At 37.5% G+C, this 8,501-nt stretch overlaps 1 pseudogene; it reads right to left on the reverse strand.

Moving 5' to 3' along the window:
* Window positions 1-3,713: 3,713 nt before the first annotated feature.
* LOC120000000 lies at window positions 3,714-7,942 on the reverse strand (annotated as a pseudogene).
* Between the last annotated feature and the right edge of the window lie 559 nt (window positions 7,943-8,501).

The raw sequence follows: 8,501 nt of genomic DNA on the forward strand, positions 1-8,501 counted from the left end.
CCTCCTCCACCTTACTTACGAGCTTTACAACAACATTTTTTGCTCCAACAGACGATGCACACCTTCAATCTCAACATTTTTGCTTCAACTCAAATCAAAAGAGACTTGTTTGAATGGTACATTAAAAAGAGAGTAAAATAACCATCAAAAAATTTACCAAACAATTTTCACTTGCAAGTTTTTACCCATCTTACCCTGAAGGAAAAAAGGGGAAAAAAAAATGACATGACATGCCAACGTAATCGATATGCATGGTATTAAATATTGTACAGGATATCCGAACGCACGTTTTGTTTATTTAGGCTGGGATAGAAGCGTACACCAACCTCGCAAACTTACTGTTAGTAGAAAAGCTGTTAGCAGAAGGCAAGTATCCACCGCTACATACGTACAGAGAGCACAGAAAATCCCATGGATCATGACATTTCACCTTGTTTTGCCCATTGTTCATCTTTGACAAAATGAAAGTTAGAAAGAAAAAAAAAACATTTACGGTTGCTTTCGTATACAAAATATCATCCAAGTAACCCTGTTTCGTTATAGTTTTCAATTTTTCATCGAATAGGAAAAGCCAACTATACCAGCAATATTTGCAAAACACTTGCCAAAATGCATGAAAACAATTAGAAGAAGGAACGCGCGCACACAAGACCAGCATCAATACAACAAAATGAGAATTGTTTCAAAAGAAAACACAACAGTTTCACTTTTTTGGTAAATTCATTAAAGGCCATATAGCCAGTTTCCAAGAAAGTAATGAAAAGACATGACCCAATCTGATGCAGGACAGAAACCAAAACCGTGGTGGTTTCCCGTGAAAAACGGGATAGTAAGGGAAGAAAAATAAGCAAAATACAATCAAAAAAGGTACAATCGATGAAAATAATATATTGGCAAGCCAGATATTGCTAGCACAACAAAGAACCTTGTCACTGCAACTACCAGCTTTCCAAGGCAAATAAAATGCAACAACACAGTTAATATATAAATGAAACTAACCAAACTGCAACATCCAGAAGACCAGAACATGTGCTCAAAAATAAAATAAACTATTCAATATAAAATAAAGATGGTAAAAGAAACTAATCATGAACATAGAGAACTAATGAAAATCCATTTTCCAGAACTCAGTGTTGAACACCAATCTCAAATGAGGATATCCTTTCATTTCATAAAAAAAATTGTCTAAAATTACCCAAACTAGATATGAAAGGAACTAAACAAGCTCAATTAATCACCTCCACCACATTTAAACTATGTTGGTGAGGGGTGGAGCCTTGGAGGGTTTCATCTAGCGAGGTGCCTGGGGTTGGTGAGTGTTTAGCCACAAAAGGGGTACCAAGATGTTACACTTGCTTTCATGAATTACCGTTCCTGATGCCTTATTGCCCATCTCAAAAAAAATCATGCATTTTTTTCGCAAGCCATACATCTATAACATTCTTCATGATAACCTTGTATAGTATTATTGAAGATAATCGACCAGTGAATTCGGCCTAAGATGACTAATTTTGCCATCATTTATTTGTCATCTCCAATTCCACTTCTTACTAATTATGAGTCCCTCGAAATACATATATCCCAGTAAATAATTAATTTGACGAAATTATAAACATTCCAGTTAAACTAACAAATGCAAGGCAACATTTTTGCATTCAATCATCTTTTTATATGAAAAAAATACATCTTTGTTCTATGGTGATCATTCCAAGTACTTAACAAGCTGGTTTCTCAATGTCAAACACAAACCAAAAACCCCATATGCAATTCTATTTTAGTTAAGAATTATCCTCAACACAATTAGAAGAAAAAGACACATTTTCTAAGTTTCTTTGAAAGAAACCTACAGTACATTTTCCACAAACACAAGTTACTGATTAAACTTATGCATAAAAAAACTATATCACTATATCAAATATGAACATACGAACTATTTCATTTCAACAAATTATAACAAACCAAGGTATGTATAGTACCTCTGGCAAGCCCGGAGAACATCTAATTGGAAGTTCTATAAAATCCACAGTATGAGGGAGCCTCCTCAACCTGCTTGCTTTGATACTGCAGTGACATTCGCAGACAATGTCATAAAAAGTGTCTGGGATCATCATAGGTTTGAATTTTCTCATACCAGCAGTGCAGAAAAGAATAAAAAAAAATGCAAAACAGCTGTCCTCTTCACTTTTAAGATGTAAGTGATTAAAGTAAATAAATTACACAGTACAATGTAAGTCTAGATTCAAATACTTTGCTTTCACAAGTAGAAGTTTTTTCTTCCATGCTATGAATGGAAACAAAGCAACAAAGATTAAAATCAAATTGTTCGTTCGATTCGACATCCTCTCAACAGGAGTGTGCATTCGTCTACAATTACAACTGGTGATAATCTTTTATATAACACGGGCTGGCCTAGCATTTTAGAAACAGTGCAGTTATGAACATATATGCTACATCAATTCTCCAACGTCAAGAAACTAGAAATTTCCAAACACAGTCTCCTGCTTAATGTGGGATTTTCTTACCCTCAAATATATTTGTTGTTTTTAGAATGGACCATGAAGGTATTTACATTTACATATTAATTGAGAATGAAGCAAAAAAATAGCACATGTATAATAGCTTAAGTTCAGCCATTAAGGTCTCTACAAGAATGATCCTGGTATAGATCTCAGTCCCTACTATCTTACCAAGTTTCTCAGCCAGAGCATTTCGTTGAAGTCTTTTTTTAATGAATATTCATTGAAGTCATACTTCAGAGTAGTTGAGAATCTAACATTTTTAGTATGACAAGGAAAGTATCACCACTAATTTGCCCAAAAATATTTAACATCACAAACATAGCGCTGGATCAAACTGATTAATATGGCCAAGAGCAGAAACTGCAAGAATCTTTAGTTCCATCAACACAATTAGAACGGAAGCTGTCACTACTTTCTTGACCCAGTACATACAATATCCTTTTTTTATCTACTGGCAACAACTGTGATCACATACAAGACATAGCTATACTCCAAGATACATCCAAAATAACACATACCTTCAGTTAATTTATGGTACAAGCAAATTTATTGAGAGAAACCAGGCTTGGTTCGTAATGTGGCTAACTCGTCTAGTCTTATAAGAAGTCAATGGTATTATCTCAGTAACTTTCAGGTTGAAAAAATAAAAATGAGGATTTAAAATATATGCATAGGCCTTGATTTGATACAAATGCCATCATTAAGAATCATTTCTCACATTCATTACCAACATGACATTCGAGTTCATTCAGATTACTTTTGCTCATACAAAATCACTCTCCTATGTGGCTTTGTTGTTGCTACAAATAATGCTTTTTCCTTTTTATTACTTGGGAGAACGCATTTTTTTTAAACAAAAGAAAAACATTTTAGACAATTTGGTCTTTACTAGCAAAGTTAACCTGATTAAATCCATATAAGGGAAAAAAAAGACAAAATAGCAAAAACTATACCACATAATTATACATCACTCAGCTCTAAAACCAAATCCTACCCACTATGGCCTCACGGAAGAAATAGTAACCCTGATCCCAGACTACATCAAATTGATAAATTACCTCGGAAGTATTTTGGTTACTGTCAAATTCTTCGTCAGTGAAAAGCTAAGAACGTCTTCTCCACACTTCACACCACAGGTCTCTTGCAAACACAATGTGAACATTAAAAAAACACAGAACCAATAATGGATAGTAATTCAGTAAATCCATAAGGTTCTACTATTGAAACTGAATTTTAATATAAGTGTTTTCATTGTGAGAATCAAAATATGTTACATATACAAGTTTCAGCTGGAACTGATTTTTTAAAAGAAAGGGTGTTATGCCACACCTTGCAATACAAGCAGTGTCACAGATGATTTTCTAAGCTGAACAAAGTTAACCTGCACTGGTTAGAACGGATGAGGCAAATAGATTCTCCACCCAGATCATCAGTTGTCCTGCTAAAAAACAGCATGAATGATCGTCTGGTAAAGAATACTGGCAACTTCCTTTCAATACATGCCTCTCACCTCAGCCATGTCCAATTGTCAGAAACAGCAGAAACTAAGGCATGGAGGAAACGTCGCTGCCAGTAAAGCTTAGCACCTTAGCCAAACAAACCCCTAGCGCCTAAATCCCCTTGCTGCAAACTCCCTTTTCCGTTGCTCTTCCAAAGGATCAGGACTCTTCATTATTCTTCGAAGACGCCTGATAAAACCCCAAAAGAGACTCAGACAAACGAAACGAACACATAAAACTACTCCTGAAAGTAAAATTCTGAAAGTAAAACTTTCAGTCATTTCAAGGGTACAAGGTCAGTATACCTGTCTTGAGCATGTTGAGCAGGAAATGTAGGCATAAAATCTTTAGACTTTGGAAGAGGAACTTCTTTAAACCACTCATGGTTAAGAGCAGCTTCAGCAGTTATCCGCTGCATGATGCCCATGACAGTTGTATAAGTCACTAAAACACACTACACAATCATTAAATAACCGAAGAACCAACAAGCTAATTAGTGCTTTACCTTCTCAGGATCATAAGTTAGAAGTTTGTTCAACAAGTCAAATCCTGCATCAGATAAAAACTGGGGATCCAGTGAAAGAGGTCACTGGGAATTTCTTACGCAGCATATTATACCTGAAAGGAGTATATCACCAATTAATAAAAACAAAGGGAAGATACTATGTCACTGAAAGTATCACCAAAAGAGGCCACACAGCCAGACCAGGATCACCCAAAGCTGGAGCCTGGGAAAACAGTGGCAATACAAGAAACATCAGCAATTGATCATGGCTTGGGAAGCTATAGGGTCATGAAAATCCATACTTACTGGTGTTTGACGAAATTGACCTTGACTCCTGGCAGCTTGGAAAATCCAGGCCAAATCGCTTCGTTTGGTGTCCCAAGGCTTCGGAAAATCTGGGGACAAAAACCCTTAGTATAATTACAAGAATTGTGAAAAATACAAGAGTAATATCATGGCAGTACAGCAACTTTTGCTACAAAAAGTGCATATCTACAAAATAAATTTACCTTTCTTCCCTGTAATTTAATTACCTTGTCGAGTTGAATCAAATTCGGTTTTCCCATTGAACAATGGTTCCTTGGCTAATAATTCGGCCATAATACAACCGAGTGACCACATGTCAATTGCCGTTGAATATTGTCTCGCTCCCAGCAAGAGTTCAGGTGCCCTGCATATGACCAAGGGATATTAACTGCTTCACTCATAAATTAACTAATGTACAACGAGAACATGTGTGAGCACATGTCAAAAGCCACCTATAATCAGATAAGAACTCTGAGCCAAGACATGGTCACAAATAAAATTGGCTAAAATGGCCAAAGGAGACCACAAATACCACTAGACAGAACAGGTCTAATACTGAGAAAGTTTCTCGCTAGCTTAATCATATGTAGATAGCTTTCAATCAGTGGCTTTGGCCACAAACAATTTATCAAATAAAATATACCAACCAAATATGCAGATCAATATTTGAAATAAAACCTCCATAAACATATAAAGTTCACAAAATCATGCCATACAAATATGTAAGGTCCATGCAGATTAAAAGATAAGCAAAGAAGCAACAGGCATGATCAACTCTATAAGATGGAAATATGTAAATATGCAAGTGCTGCTCACCTGTACCAAAGAGTAACCACAAGATGTGTGTAAGGTTTCAACGGACTGCCATACTGACGAGCCAACCCAAAATCACAAATCTTCAACTCACCCCTGTTGTTTAAAAGCAGATTTGACGTCTTCATATCTCGATGGAGGAACCCAGTTATTCATGGAGATATTTCACACCCTCCAAGAGCTGAAGCATAAGGCATTTAACCTCACTCTGGCTAAATGGCTGCTTCATTGACTCCATGAGTCCTTTCAGATCATGTTCCATATATTCCATCACCATAAAAATACTATCTAGGCTACTCCCTACACAACTTCTTTAACATCCACAATTGATGGGTGATGAAAGGAAAGGAGAATGTTTATTTCCCTCAAAGAAGTTAATGGAAAAACCTTCTCTTTCTTTCTCCATCTTCACTTTTTTCAAGGCTACAATTTCTCCTGTCTTCTTATCTCTAGCTCTATATACAACACCATATGTTCCTTCATCTATCTTATTTAGTCTTTCAAACTCATCCACACTTCTACAGCCCTGAAGCATGTTTATGCTTCTTTGGGGAGGAGCCAGAGGTTCTGGAGTTGCACGAGAATCATCTTCTTCCTCAGTATCGTTATCCGACCGGCTAAGACTATTATTATTGTTATTGCGTTCCTCATCAATGTCCATGTAATCCTTCTTCCGAATCAGTACCGGAGTAATCATCCCCACTCAAAGACATAGTAGGCACACCTCGTTCATCAGATTCACATGACCTCGCCCTGGCTACTTCAGAGCCTTCTCTCTTTGGCTCTCCTTCCTCGGGAGTTACAGATTTTTTCCGTACTTCAGCATCCAAGGACTCTATATGCATAATTTTCTTCTTCCTTTTAGGCATTTCCTCTTCCACAATTTCCCCTTCATCCACCGGAGAAATTGTTTCCAGCTGCCCATCGAGAAGATGAAATGTTCCGAGTTGGCACATAATCATCATCTTCAAGCTGCTTTGCAACCTGATAAATTCCCCACTGCTGCTCCTTTAACTGGCGAAGAAGACATGCCCAAAGGGGATTCCGACAGAGAATCTTGGGCACCCCCAGAAGCTACAGAAGGCTCTACTGGTGAAGACAATTGCAAATCATTGCTTTTACCAATCCGCAATCAGAGATATTTGTACGCCTCCACCAGGAACAACATTAGGTGACTGCCGATACACCTTGGGCAGTGGTGGTGGGGGAGGAAGAGCTGCCACAGTTGTGCTAATTCTACTTCTTGTTCTTGATGCATCACTTACGTCCCTGTCATCTCTATCCCAAACTATAGGTGAAAACTTTCCTCTTCTTCCACCAAAGGGGAAGCATGAATCCCATTCTCAACAGTCTCAGAGGCCCTCAATATCTTTTACCTGTGATTCAGCTTCAATGGCATCATCAGAACCACTCTCACTTGACAACTCACCAGGCTCCCTATCAACAGCCCTAACTGAAAAACCACATGGACGGGGCCCATGTCCACCACCACCACTGCTGCCTGAATCACTCCTACTTGAAGAGGACCTGTATCCACCGTTAACAACATCCCTCTCCTTGACATCTTTCTGTCTAAGCCTTCCCTGATCTCTTACCCCACGAGCTTGAGCCCTTCCATCATTATTAGAATTACCACCATTCCTGCTCCGATCATACTCCTCCTTGGAATGAGCAAAATCCCGCCTCAACACCTCAACACCAGACTCGCGGCCCCTGAACTCGCTATCACGAGAACTCCCATGTCTCCCAGCCGCCATATAGTCAGTGAACTAAACCTCAACAAAGCAAAAACCCCCGAGACCAATTCCAACCAATTCACCTATAAACCTAGCCCTAACACAGAAGCAATCACCTTCAAACAATTTTTGTTTTCCTATTTTCAAAAAAGAATCTCTAAAAAATATCTAAAAGCAATAGCAATCAAGTAGCAGAACAAAATTAAAATTGATCGAAGACTCGAGATCTGATTATTCTCCTGTTTCAACTCGAAGAATTTAAAGATTTAAAAACAAGGTTTCAAAACGAAACCCTAAGAATTGAAGCGCGAGACGATGAAGCAAAGAGGAGGAAACCCTAAGAATCGAGAGAATTGAGCGATGAGTATCTACCTCTCACGCGTGAAAGGGCTTACCGGAGGTGGAGACGAAACCCTAAGAGGCGGCGATCAGTTGTCCTAGAATGATATGGAGGGAAAGCGAGAGCCGTGGAATCGAGAGATACAGTAGAAATATCAAATATAGCGAAGCCAGAGAGGAGACCGTAAACGAGTTTTTTTGGGTCCGCGACGGGATGGCCTATTGGCCTTTGATTAGTTTTTCCTTATTGAAAATGTGAATATCGTTGATTTAAAAATTATGTATAAACAATAAACGATGTGGCCCAATTGCACGTGGAGCAATGTGATTGTAGCCGAAAAAAAATTTCTTATTAAAAAATAAAAAAAAAATCTACGTAATTTGTATCATAACTGTATTTAGACTCTATGAACATATGATAATACAACTTGATTATAATCATATTAAGATAATAAAATATATATCTATATATTGGAAATTTTAATTTTATATATAGTATCTTAAAAACTAAAATTTTATATTTAGTATGCTAAAGTAATCATTGCCTTAAAACTAGAGGTATAAACAATTGAGCTAATTGTATGGTCTGTAATCCCTTGTCACTCATACTAACCATATATATAAAGTGGGGCGGTGTGCTCCCGCTACTATTACGCCACGTCTCCTATTACATGATATTACTGGAGTTTCTAAAGTTGAGGATGAATTATATAGTATTTATGCAAGATCTAATTATTAATAATAGCGAGAATGGGGTAATCTGGTTGGTCAGATTGTCTGTCCA

Source organism: Tripterygium wilfordii, chromosome 6 (assembly GCF_013401445.1).
Source record: "Tripterygium wilfordii isolate XIE 37 chromosome 6, ASM1340144v1, whole genome shotgun sequence".
NCBI classification, from domain to species: Eukaryota; Viridiplantae; Streptophyta; class Magnoliopsida; order Celastrales; family Celastraceae; genus Tripterygium; species Tripterygium wilfordii.